Consider the following 13,339-nt stretch of genomic DNA (forward strand, 5'->3'; position numbering starts at 1 on the left):
GTTTAGTGTTAGGGTTAGGGTCAGGGTGAGGGTTAGGGTTAGGGTTAGTTTAAGTATTAGGTTTAGTGTGAGGTTTAGGAATAGGCTTAGGGTGAGGGTGAGGGTGAGGGTTAGGATTAGGTTTAGGGTTAGAGTTCGGGTGAGAGTGAGGGTTACAGTTAGGATTAGTGTTAGGGTTAGCGTTAGGCTGGGGGTGAGGATAAGTGTGATCGTGAGGGTTAGGGTTAGGGTGAGGGTTAGGGTGAGGGTAAGGGTTAGGGTTTAGTGTTAGGGTGAGTGTTAGGGTGATGGTGAGTATTAGGGTGATGGTGAGTGCTGGGGTTTGGTTTAGGGTGAGGGTTAGGGTGAGGGTTATGGTTAGAGTTAGAGTTAGGGTGATGGTTAGTGTGAGGTTTAGGGTTAGGTTTAGGGTTAGGGTGAGTGTGAGGGTGAGGGCTAGGTTTAGGATTAGGTTTAGGGCTAAGGTTAGGCTGAGGATCTGGGTGACGTTGATGGTTAGGGTTAGGGTAAGGGTTAGGTTAGGGTTAGGATTAAAATTAGGTTGAGGATGAGGGTGAGGGTTAGGTTGAGGTTAGGGTGAGTGTTAGGTTTAGGGTTAGGGTGAGGTGTAGGGTGAGGGTTAGGGTTAGTGTTAGGCTTAGGGTTACGAGGAGGGTTAGGATGAGGATTAGGGTTAGGGTTAGTATTAGGGATAGGTTACGGGTTAGCGTGAGCGTGAGAGTTAGGTTTAGGGTGAGGATTAGTGTAGCTTGAGGGTTAGGGTGAGGTTTAGGTTTAGGGTTAGTGTTAGGATGAGGGTTAGGTTGAGGGGTAGGTTTAGGGTTAGGGTGAGGGTTAGGGTTAATGTGAGGATGGGGATTAGGGTTAGGCTGTGGGTAGGGGTTAGGGTGAGGGTTTGGTTGTGTGTGAGTGTTAGGGTGAGGTTTACGGTTAGGGTGAGGAAAGGGTGAGGATGAGGTTTAGGGTGAGGGTGAGGATTAGGGTGAGGGTGAGGGTTAGGTTTAGGATTAGGGTTAGGATTAGGCTTAGGCTAAGGGTGCAGGTGAGGGTGAGGGTGAGGATTAGTGTGAGGGTTAGCGTTCGGGTTATGGTAAGGGTTACGGTTAGTGTGATGTTTAGGGTGAGGGTGAGGGTTAGGGTGCTTGTGAGGGTTCTGGTGAGGGTGAGGGCTACTGTGTGGGTGGGAGTTAGTATTAGTGTGAGACTTAGGCTGACCGTGAGGTTTAGGGTGAGGGTGAGGTTTAGGGTTTTGTTTAGCCTTAGGGTGATTGGTAGGGTTAGGGTTAGGTTTAGTTTGAGGATTAGAGTTAGGGTTAGGCTTAGAATTTGGTTGAGGGTAAGGGTTATGGTGTGGTTTAGGGTGGGGGTGAGAGTTAGGGTTAACGTTGGGGTTAGGTTGAGGGTTAAGATGAGGGTGAGGATGATGGTTAGGCTTAGTGTGATGTTTAGGGTGAGCTTGGGTGTTATGGTGAGAGTGACGGTTCTGATGAGGGTGAGGGTTAGGGTGTGGGTGAGGGTTAGGGTGACAGTGAGTGTTATGGTGATGGAGAGGTTTAGGGTGATGGTGAGTGTTAGTGTGAGGGTGAGGTTTTGGGTTATGATTAGGGTTAGTGTTAGGGTGAGTGTAAGGTTTAGGGTGATGATTTGGTTTAGGGTGAGGTTGAGGGTGAGGGTGAGGGTTGGGGATAGCGTTAGCATGAGGGTTAGGGTTAGGGTTAGGTTGACAGTGAGGGTTATGTTTTGACTTAGCGTGAGGGTGATGGTGAGGGTGAGGGCTAGGGTAAGGATTGGGGTAGAATTAGTTTTAGGCTGAGGGTGAGGTTTCGGGTAAGCGTCTGGGATATGGTTAGCTTTGGGGTGAGGGTTAGTGTTAGGGCTAGGGTTAGGGTGAATTTGCAGGATAGGGTTAGGGTTAGTGTGAGCATTATGGTTAGGGTGAAGGTATGGGTTAGGATGAGGTTTAGTGTGAGGTTTAGGTTAGCGTTAGGGTTAGGGTGAGGGTTAGTGTGATGGTTAGTTTCAGTGTTAGCTTTAGGGTCAGAGTGAGGATTAGGGTTAGGTTTAGGGTAAGGGTTAGGGTTAGGGTGTGGTTTGGGGATAGGCTTAGGGTTAGGGTGAGGGTGAGGGTGAGGGTTAAGATTAGGGTTAGTGTTAGAGTTCGGATGAGAGTTCGGGTCAGGGTTAGTGTGAGGGTTAGTGTTAGGGTGAGGATTAGGGTTAGGATGAGGGTTACGGTGAGGGGACGGGTTAAGTTTATGGTGGGCATTAGGGTTAGGGTGAGGCTTAGGGTGAGTGTTAGGGTTAGGATTAGGGTTAAGATAAGTGTGAGGGTTATGTTTAGTGTGATATTTAGGGTGAGGGTGAGGGCTAGGGTGAGTGTGAGTGTTCAGGTGAGGGTGAGGATTAAGGTGTGGGTGAGGGTTAGGGTTAGGGTGAGGGTTAGGTTGAGGGTTAGGGTTAGGGTTAGGGTTAGGGTTAGGGTGAGGGTAAGGGTTAGGGTGAGGTTTAAGGTGAGGGTTAGGGTTAGGTTTAGGATTAGGGTTATGGTGAGTGGAAGGGAGGATTATGGTGAGAGTTAGGGTTAGGGTGAGGCTTAGGGTGAGGATTAGGTTTAGGTTTAGTGTTAAGATGAGGGTGAGGATTAGGGTTAGTGTGATATTTAGGGTGAAATTGAGGGTTAGGGTGATTGTGAGTGTTCATGTGAGGGTGGCAGTTAGGCTGTGGGTGAGGGTTAGGGTTAGGGTGAGGGTTAGGGTGTTGGTGAGGGTTAGGCTGAGGGTGAGGGTTAGGGTTGGGTTAGCGTTAGGGTGAGTGGTATGGTTAGGGTTAGGGTAAGGGTGAGGGTTAGGATGAAGTTGAGGGTTAGGTTTAGGGTTAGGGTTAGTGTGAGGTTTAGGGTTAGGGTTAGGGTTAGAGATAGTTGAGATTAAGGATTTTGGTGAAGTTTAGGTTGAGCGTGAGGGTTAGGGTTAGCATTGGGTTTAGGGTGAGGTTTAAGGTGAGTGTAAAGACGAGGGTTAGGTTTAGGCTGAGGGTTAGGGTTAGGGTTAGCGTTACTGTTAGGTTTAGGGTGAAGGTTAGGGTTAGGGTTAGGGTTTGGGTTATTGTTAGGGTTAGAGTTAGGGTAAAGTTGAGGATGAGGGTGAGGTTTAGGTTTAGGTTTAGGTTTAGGGTGAGGGGGAGGGGGAGGGTTAGCGTTAGGTTTTGGTTTAGGCTGAGGGTGAGGGTAAGGGTAAGGGTTAGGGTTAGTGTGATATTTAGGGTAGGGTGACGGTTAGGGTGAGTGTGAGGGTTAGGGTGAGGGTGCGGGATAGGTTGTTGTTGAGGGTTAGGGTGACGGTGAGTTTTAGGGTGATGGTGAGGGCCAGGGTTAGGATTAAGTTTAGGGTTAGGGTTAGGCTGAGGGTGCAGTTGAGTGTGAGGGTTAGATTTAGGGTGAGGGTGAGGTTTAGGGTAAGTATTTGGGTTAGGGTGAGAGTAAGGGTTAAGGTGAAGGTTAAGGTAAGGTTGAGGGTTATGGTCAGCTTTAGCTTGATTGTTTTGATGAGGGTTAGGCTTAGTGGTAGGGTTGGGGGTAGGGTGCGGGTTAGGGTTACTGTGTGGGTTAGGGTAAGGGTTAGGATGAGGGTTAGGCTGCGGGGTAAGTTGGGGTTAGGGTGAGGGTTAGGGTTAGTGTGTGGGTTAAGGATAGGGTTAGGGTTAGGGTTAGGGTTAGGATTAGGATTAGGCTTATGTTTAGGCTGAGGGTTAGGGTTAGGGTGAGGGTTATAGTGTGGGTGAGGGTTAGTGTTAGGGTGAGGGTTAGGGTTATAGTGAGGGTTAGGGTTAGGGTTAGTGTTAGTGTGAGGGCTAGAGATAGCATGAGGGTTAGGGTTAGGGCTAGTGCTAGGGTGAGGATTAGGTTTAGAGGTAGGGTTAGTGTGAGGGTTTGGCTGAGGGGTAGCATTAGGTTTAGGGTAAGGGTGAGGGTGAGGATTAGGTTTAGGATTAGGGTTATGGTTAGTGTTAGGCTAAGGGTGAGGGTTAGGGTGAGGGTAAGGGTTAGGGTTAGGGTGAAGGTTAGGGTTAGTGTGAAGTTTACGGTGACTGTGAGTGTTAGGGTGAGCGTGAGGGTTCAGGTGAGGTTGAGGTTTAGGGTGTGGGTGAGGGTTAGGGTTATGGTAAGGGTTAGGTTTATGATTTTGTTTAGAATGTGTGTGAGGGTTAGGGTTTGGGTTACGCTTACACTTAAGCTGAAGGTGAGGGTGAAGCCAGGGTTAGGATTAGGGTTAGGGTTAGGGTTAGAGGGAGTGTGAGGGTGAGTGTGACAGTGAGGGTGAGTGTTGGGTTTAGGATTAGTCTTAGGGTGAGGGTTAGGCTTAGGGTGAGAGTGAGGGTGAGGTTGAGGTTTAGGCTGAGGGTTAGGGTTAGGGTTATTGTGAGGGTTAGGGATACTGTGATGTTTAGTGTGAGGGTGAGCGTTAGGGTGAGGGTGAGGCTAAGGTTTAGGGTGAGAATGAGGGTTTGGGTGAGGGTCAGGGTTAGGTTTGGGGTGAGGGTTAGATTTAGGGTGATGGTTAGTGTGACCGTGATGGTTAGGGTTAGGGTTAGCGTTAGGGTGAGAGTTAGGCTTAGGGATAGGGTTAGGGTGATTGGTTAGGTTTCAGGTTCGGGTTCGGGTTAATGTTAGGGTTAGTGTGTGGATTAGGGTGAGGTTAAGGGTTAGGGTGAGGTTTAGGGTGAGGGTTAGGTTTAGCGTTACGGTTAGATTGTGGGTTAGGGTGAGGGTTAACGTTAGTGTTAGGGTTAGGGTGAGGGTGACGGTTACAGTGAGCGTTACGGTTAGGGTTAGGTTTAGGGTTAGCATGAGGGTGAGGGTTAGGCTGAGGGTGAGGGTTAAGTTTAGGGTTAGGGTTAGGGTAAGGTTGAGAGTGAGGGGTAGGTTTAGCGTAACAGTTAGGGTGAAGGTGAGGGAGAGCATTAGGTTAAGGATTAGGATTAGGGTAAGGCTTAGGTTGAGGGTGAGAGTGAGGGTGAGCCTGAGGGTTAGGGTTAGGGTTAGTGTTAAGGTGCATGTTAGGTTTAGGGTTAGGGTGAGGGCAATTTTGAGGGTTAGGGTTAGAATGAGTTTTAGGGTAAGGTTTAAGGTGAGTGTTAGGTTTAGAGTGAGGGTTGGGTTTAGGATAAGGGTGAGGATTAGGGTTATTGTTTGGGTTAGGGTAAGGTTTAGTGTGAGGGTGAGGGTTAGATTTAGGATTAGAGTTAGTTTTAGTGTTAGGGTGAGGGTGAGGGTGAGGATGAGGTTTAGGGTGAGTGTTAGAGTTAGGGTTAGGGTGAAGTTTAGGGTTAGTGTGATGTTTAGGGTGAGGGTGAGGGTTAGGGTAAGTATGAGGGTTCGGGTGTGTGTTCGGGTGAGGGTGAAGGTTCGTGTTAGGGTTAGGGTGAGTGTTAGGGTTAGGGTGAGGGTTAGGGTGAGGGTGTGGATAGGGTTATGGTTATGGTTAGGGTTAGGGTGACAGTACGTGTTAAGGTGAGGATTAGGATGAGGGTGAGCGTTCGGGTGAGGGTTAGAGTTAGGGTTAGGGTGAGGTTGAGGGTTAGTGTGAGGGCTAGGGTTAGGCTTAGGCTTAGGTTGAGGGTATGGGTTAGGGTTAGGGTTAGGCTGAGGGTGAGGTTAAGGTTGAGGGTGAGGGTTAGGTTTAAGATGAGGGTGAGGGATAGTGTTAGGGTTGGGATAGGGTTAGGGTGAGGGTTAAATTTAGGGTTAGTGTTAGCCTGAGGGTTAAGCTGAGGGGTAGGGATAGGTTTAGGGTGAGGTTAGGGTTTGTGTGAGGGTTAGGATGCGGGTGAGGGTTAGGTTTATGATTAGGGTGAGTGTTAGGGTTAGTGTGATCCTCAGGGTGAGGGTGAGGATTTGGGTGAGGGTGAAGGTGAGGGTTAGGATGAGGATGAGGGTTCGATTGAGGGTTAGGGATTGGGTTAGGGTTAATTTGAGTATTAGGGTTAAGGTTAGGGTTAGATTTAGGGTTAGGGTAAAGGTTAGGGTGAGGTTTAGGTTGAGATTTAGGGCTAGAGTTAGTGTTAGTTTGAGGGTTTGGGTGAGGATTGGGGTTAGCGTTAGGGTTAGGTGAGGTTTAGGGTTAGAGTGAGGTTTAGGGATAGGGTTAGGATTAAGGTGAGGGAGAGGGTTAGGATTAGGGTTAGGTTTAGAGTTAGGGTGAGGGTGATGGTGAGGGTGAGTGTTAGGGTTAGGATTAGGGTTAGGTTTAGGGTTATGCTGAGGTTGAGTTTAAGGTTTAGGGAGAGGTTAAGTGTTAGTTTCAGGATTAGGGTTAGGGTTAGGGTAAGGGTTAGTATGAGGATTTAGGTAGGGGCTAGGTTTAGGGTGAAGGTAAGTTTTAGGTTGAGGCTTGGGGTGAGGGTGAGAGTTAGGGTTAGGTTTAGGGTGAGGGTTAGGTTGAGGGTTAGGGTTAGGTTGAGTGTAATGGTTATGGTGAGGGTTGGAGTGAGGGTAGGTTTAGGGTAAGGGTTAGTTTTAGGGTGAGGGTTAGGTTGCGGGTTAGGGTGAGGGTTAGGGTTAGGTTGAGGGTTTTGATTAGTGTGAGGGTTAGGTTTAGGGTTCGGGTTCGGGTGATGGTGACGGTGTGGGTGTGGGTAAGTGTTAGGTTTAGGGATTTGGTGAGGATGAGGGTTAGGTTAAGGGTTTGGGTCATTGTGAGGGTTAGAGTTAGGGTTAGGGTGAGAGTTATGTTTAGTCTTAGGGTGAGAGTAAGAGTTAGGGTTAGGGTTATTGTGAGGGTTAGGGTGAGGGTTAGTGTTAGAGTTAGGTTTGTGTTAAGGGTTATGGTTAGGATTAGGTTTATGGTTAGGGTTAGGCTGAGGGTGAGAGTGAGGGTTAGGTTTAGGATAAGGGTTAGGTTTAGGGTTAGGCTGAGGGTGAGGGTGAGGGTTAGGATTAGTTTTAGGGTTAGGGTTAGGCTGAGGGTCAGGGGGAGGGAGAGGAGGAGGGTTAGGGTTAGGTTTAGGGTTAGGATGAGGGTTGGGTTTAGGGTAAGGGTGAGGGTTAGGGTTATTGTTAGGGCTGGGGTAAGGTTTAGTGTGAGGGTGAGGGTTAGATTTAGGATTAGGGTTAGGGTTAGGGTTAGGGTTAGGGTGAGGGTTAGGGTGAGGGTGAGTTTTAGATTTAGGGATAGGGTGAGGGTTACGGTTAGTGTGATGTTTAGGGTGAGGGTGAGTCTTAGGTTGAGTATTAGGTTTCGGGTGAGGGGGAGGGGGAGGGGGACGGTTAGGGTTAGGGTGAGGGTTAGGGTTAGGGTGAGGGTGTGGGTAGGGTTATGGTTATGGTTTGTGTTAGGTTGAGAGTAAGTGTTAGGGTGAGGGTTAGGATGAGGCTGAGCGTTCGGGTGAGGGTTAGGTTTAGGGTTAGGGTTAGGGTTAGGCTGAGGTGGAGGGTGAGTGTGAGGATTAGGCTGAGAGTTATTGTTCGTGTGATTTTTAGGGTGAGGGTGAGGATTAGGGTGAGGGTGAAGATGAGGGTTAGGATGAGGGTTCAGGTTCGGGATAGGGTTAGGGTTTGGGTTAGGTTTAGGGTTAGGGTTAATTTGAGTATTAGGGTCAGGATTATAGTTAGGTTTAGGGTGAGGGTAAGGGTTAGGGTGAGGTTTAGGGTGAGATTTAGGGTTAGCGTTAGGGTTAGGGTGAGGGTTAAGATGAGGATTGGGGTTGGTGTTAGGGTTAGGGTGAGGGTGAGGGTTAGGCTTAGGGTTACGTTGAGAGTTATGGTTAGGGTGAGGTTTAGGTATAGGGTTAGGTTTAGGGTGAGTGTGAGGGTGATGTTGATGGTGAGGGTTAGGGTTAGGATTAGGGTTAGGGCTAGGTTTAGGCTGAGGTTGAGGTTAAGGATTAGGGAGAGATTAAGTGTTAGTTTGAGGGTTAGGGTTAGTGTGAGGATTAAGGTAGGTGTTAGGGTTAGGATGAAGATAAGGTTTAGGGTGGGGCTTTGGGTGAGGGTGAGATTTAGGGTTAGGTTTAGAGTGGGGGTTAGGTTGAGGGTTAGGGTTAGGGTGAGGGTAAGGGTTATGGTGAGGGTTGGAGTGAGGGTTAGCGTTAGGGTAAGGGTTAGGGTTAGTGTGAGAGGTAGGTTGTGGGTTAGGTGAGGGTTAGGTTTTTGGTGAGGGTTAGTATTAGTGTGAGGGTTAGGGTTAGGGTGAGGGTTAGGGTGACTGTGAGGGTTAGGGTGTGGGTGAGGGTTAGGGTTAGGTTTAGGGTGAGGATGAGGGTTACGTTAAGGGTGAGGGTTAGGGTGAGGGTTAGGGTGAGGGTTAGCTTAGTGTGGTGGTTAGAGTTAGGGTTAGGGTGAGGGTAAGGGTTAGGTTTAGGGTGAGTGTGAGGGGTAGGGTTAGCGTTTGGTTTACGGTGAGAATTAGGGTGAGGCTTAGGTTTAGGCTTTCGGTCATCGTTAGGGTTAGGCCTAAGGTGAGGGTTAAGGTTAGGGTAAGGTTTAGGTTTAGGGTGAGGTTTAGGTATAGGCTTAAGTTTAGGGTGAAGGTGAGGGTGAGTTTTAGGGTGAGAGTAAGTTTTAGGGTGAGAGTTAGGGTTAGGTTTAGTGTTAGCGTTAGGGTTACGGTGAGGCTAAGGGTTAGGTTTTCGTGTTAGGGTGAGGCTTAGGGTGATGGTGCGGGTTAGGGTGTGGGCGAGGGTGAGGGTTAGGGTTAGGGTTAGGGTATGGACTAGGGTGAGGGTGAGAGTTAGGGTTAGGTTTAGGGTGGTTAGGGTGAGGGTGAGGTTTAGGGTTAATGTTAGGGTGAGGGTCAGGCTGACTGTGTGGTTTAGGGTGAGGGTGAGGTTTAGGTTTAGGTTTAGTGATAGAGTGAGGATTAGGTTTAGGGTGAGGTTTAGGATGGGGGGTAGGGTTAGCGTTAGGGTGAGTGTTAAGGTTAGTGTGAGGGTTAGGGTTAGGGTTAGGGTGACTGTAAAAGCGTGAGGGTTATGATTTGTGTGAGCGATAGGGTTAGGTTGAGGAAAACGGTAAGGGTGAGGTTTTGGGTGAGGGTGACTCTTAGAGTGAGGGTGAGGATCAGTGTGAGGATTATGGTTAGGGTGAGGGTAAGGGTTAGGGTGAGTTTTACGGTGAGGGTTACAGTTAGGGTTAAGGTGAGTGTTACGGTGAGGGGAAGGGTTAGGTTTATGTTGAGGGTTAGAGTTAGGGTGAGGGTTATGGTGAGGGTTAGGGTTAAGATGAACGTGAGTGTTAGGTTTAGTGTGATATTTAGCGTGTGGGTTAGGGTTAGCGTTAGGATGAGGGTTAGGGTGATGTTTAGTGTGAGGCTTAGGTTTAGGTTTAGGGTTAGATTTAGGGTGAGGGTAAGGGTTAGGATGAGGTTTAAGGTGAGGGTTAGGGTTAGGTTTAGGATGAGGGTTACAGTGAGGGGAAGGGAGGATTATAGTGAGTGTTAGGGTTAGGGTGAGGCTTAGGGTGAGGATTATGGTGAGGGTTAGGGTTAAGAGGAGGGTGAGGGTTAGGGTTAGTGTGATATTTAGGGTAAAGTGAGGGTTAGGGTGAGTGTGAGTGTTCAGCTTAGGGTGAGGTTTAGGATGTGGGTGAGGGTTAGTATTAGGGTGACAGTGAGGTTTAGGGTGAGGGTGAGTGTTAGGGTTAGGGTTAGCTTTAGGGTGAGTGGTATGGTTAGGGTTAGGGTTAAGGTGAGAGTTAGGGTGAGGTTTAGGGTTAGGGTTAGTCTTAGTGTTAGTGTAAGGTTTAGGGTTAGGGTTAGGGTTAGAGTTAGGTTGAGGTTAAGGTTTATGGTGAGGTTAGGTTGTGGGTGAGGGTCCGGGTGACGGTGAGTGTAAGGGTGATGGTAAGGGTTAGGGTGAGGTTGAGGGATAGGGTTATGGTTATGGTTAGGGTTAGGGTAAGAGAAATGGTTAGGGTGATGGTGAGGGTTAGGGTGAGGTTGAGTGTTAGGGTTATGGTTATGGTTAAGGTTAGGGTAAGAGAAATGGTTAGGGTGATGGTTACGTGAGGTTGAGGGTTAGGGTTAGCGTTAGTGTCAGGGTTAGGGTTAGGTTTTGGGTTAGGGTGAGGGTTATGGTGAGGGTTATGTTTAGAGTTAGGGTGAGTGTTCGTGTGAGTATTAGGTTTATGGTTAGGGTTAGGGTGAGAATGAGGGCTAGGGTTAGGATTAGAGTTAGGTTTAGGGTTAGGTTGAAGGTGCGGGTGAGGTTGAGGGTTAGGGTTAGGGTGAGGGTGAGGGTGGTTAGGGTTAGTGTTAGGGTTAGGGTGAGAGTAAGGGTTAGGGTGAGGGTAGAGTGAGGTGGAGGGTTAGGGTTATTGTTAGCTTGAGCGTTAGCATGAAGGTTAGTCTGAGGGGTAGGGTTGGGTTTAGGGTGAGGGTTATGATTATAGTGTGGGTTAGGTTTAGGGTTAGGGTTAGGATGAGGGTTAGGCTGCGGGGTTAGGTTAGGTTAGGGTGAGGGTTAGGTTTAGTGTGTGTGTTAGGGTGAGGGTTAGGGTGAGATTAAGGGTTAGGGTAAGGGTTAGGGTGAGGGTTAGGGATAGGGTGAGGGTTATTGTTAGGGTTAGGGTTAGGGCTAGGTTTAGGATTAGGGTGAGGTTTAGGGTTAGTTTTATGGTGAGGGTTATGCTGAGGGTTAGGTTTTGGGTTAAGTTTAGGGTTATGGATAGTGTGTGGGTTAGTGTTAGGGTTAGGGTAAGGGTGAGGGTAAGGGTTAGGGTGAGGGTTCGATTGAGGGTTAGGGTGACGGTGAGGGTTAGGATGAGGGTGAGGGTTAGGGTAGGTTTAGGGTGAGGGTAAGGTTTTGTGTTAGGTTTAGAGTGAGGTTGAGGGTGACGGTTAGGGTTAGGGTTAGGATTAGGGTTAGGGTTAGGGTTAGGATTAGGGTTAGGTCTAGGGTGAGGGTGAGGGTTATGGTTTGCTTTAGGGTGAGGGTTAGGTTTTGGGTTTGGGTTAGGGTGAGGGTTAGGATGAGGGTTATGGTTAGGGTTAGAGTTAAGTTTAGATTTAGTGTGAGGATTAGTGGTAGGTTTAGGTTTAGGCTTAGTGTGAGGGTAAGGTATAGGGTGAGGTTTAGGGTGAGGTTGAGGGTTAGGATTAGGGTTAGTGTTACAGTTAGGGTGAGCGTGAGGGTGAGAGCTAGGTTTAGGGTGCGGGGTAGGGTTAGGGTTAGGGTGAGAGTTAAGTTTAGTGTGAGGGTTAGGGTTAGGTTTTGGTTTAGGGTGAGGTTAAGGGTTAGGGTGAGGGTTAGTGTTTGTGTGAGCATTAGGGTTAGGGTTAGGGTTAGGATGAGGAAAAGGTTTAGGGTGAGGGTTAGGGTTATGGTTAGGGTTAGAGTTAGGTTGAGGGTGAAGGTTTGAGTAAGGTTGAGGGTTTGGTTTAGGGTTAGGTTTAGGGTGAGGGTGAGGGTTAGGGTTAGGTTTAGTTTTAGGGTTGGGTTTAGGCTGAGGGTGAGTGTGAGGGTGAGAGTTAGTGTTAGTGTGATGTTTAGCAGAAGGGTGATGGTTAGGGTGAGAGTGATGGTTCGGGTGACGGTGAATGTTAGGCTGATGGTGAGGGTTAGGGTTAGGGTGAGAATTAGGGTTATGGTGAGGTTTAGAGTTATGGTGAGAGTAAGGGTTAGGGTGAGGTTTAGGGTTAGGTTGAGGGTTAGGTTTAGCGTTAGCATGAGGGTTAGGGTTAGGGTGAGTGTTAGGATTAGGGTTAGGGTTAGGTTGAGGGGGAAGGTTAGGTTTAGGTTTAGAGTTAGGGTGAGGTTGAGGGTGAGGACTAGGCTTAGGATTAGGTTTAGGGTTAGGGTTAGGGTTAGGGTTAGGGTTAGTGTGAGGATTAGGGTTAGGGTTACTGTTAGGGTTAGGGAGAAGGTAAGTGTTAGGGTGATGTTTAGGGTGAGGGTTAGTTTAGCGTTTTTGTTAGGGTGAGGGTGAGAGTTAGGTTGAGGTTTAGGTTTACTGTTAGTGTTAGGGAGAATGTGAAGGTTAGGGTTAGGGTGAGTGTTTGAGTTAGGGTGAGGTTTTGGGATAGAGTTAAGATTAGGGTAAGGGTGAGGGTGAGGGTTAGGATTAGGGTTAGTGTTAGAGTTAGGGTGAGGGTGAGGGTGAGGACTAGGTTTAGTTTTAGGTTTAGGGTTAGGGTTAGGCTGAGGTTGCAACTGAGGGTGGGGTTGAGGGTTACAGTTAGATTTAGGGTGAGGTTTAGCTTTAGGGTTAGTGTTAGGGTGAAGGTTAGGGTGAAGTTTATGGGTAGGGTTAGGGTTAATGTTAGGGTTAGTGTGAGGATTAAGGTTAGGGTTAATGTTAGGGTAAGGGAGAGGGTAAGTGTTAGAGTGAGGTTTAGGGTGAGGGTTAGTTTAGCGTTTTTGTTAGGGAGAGGGTGAAGGTTAGGGTTAGGGTGAGTGTTAGAGTTAGGGTGAGGTTTTGGGATAGATTTAAGGTTAGGGTAAGGGTGAGGGTGAGGGTTAGGATTAGGGTTAGTGTTAGAGTTAGGGTGAGGGTGATGGTGAGTGCTAGGATTAGAATTAGGGTTAGGATTAGGTTTAGGCTGAGGGTGAGGCTTAGGTTTAGGGTGAGGGGTAGGTTTAGGTTTAAGGTGAGGGTTATGGTTTGTGTTAGTGTTAGGGTTAGGGTTAGGGTTAGGGTGAGGGTTATAGTTAGTGTTAGGGTAGGATGAGGGCAAGGGTTAGGGTGAGGGTTAGGGTGATGGTTAGCATAACTGTTAGGGTTAGGGTGAGTGTGAGGTTTAGGTTTAGCATTAGGGTGAGGACTACGGTAAGTGTGAGTTAGGGTTAGGGTTAGGGTGAGGGTTAGGGATATGGTGAGGATTAGGGTTAGGGTTAGGGTTACGGTGAGGGTTAAGGTGCGCGGTAAGGTGAGGGTTAGGGTGAGAGTTAGGGTTAGTGTTAGGGTTAGGTTTAGGGTTAGGGTAAGGCTTAGGGTGAGGGTTAGGGTTTGTGTGAGCATTAGGGTTAGGGTTAGGGTTAGGGTGAGTGTTAGGGTTATTGTTAGGGTTAGTGTTAGGTTGAGTGTGAGGGTGAGGGTAAGGGTGAGGGATTGTTTTAGTATTAGGTTTAGGGTGAGGGTGAGGCTGACGGTTAGGGTTAGGTTTAGTTTTAGGTTTAGGTTTAGGCTGAGGGTGAGGGTGAGGGTGAAGGTTAGCGTTAGTGTGATGTTTAGGGTGATGGTGAGGTTTAGGGTGAGAGTGAGGGTTTGGATGATGGTGAGGGTTAGGATGATGGTGAGGGTTAGGTTTAGGGTTAGTGTTAGAATTAGGGTGAGGGTGAGGGTTATGTTTAGGATTAGGATAAGGGTTAGGTTTAGGCTGAGGGTGCGGCTGAGGGTCAGGGTTAG

This window comes from Dipodomys merriami, unplaced genomic scaffold (assembly GCF_024711535.1).
Source record: "Dipodomys merriami isolate MVZ:Mamm:240054 unplaced genomic scaffold, mDipMer1.0.p SCAF_66, whole genome shotgun sequence".
NCBI classification, from domain to species: Eukaryota; Metazoa; Chordata; class Mammalia; order Rodentia; family Heteromyidae; genus Dipodomys; species Dipodomys merriami.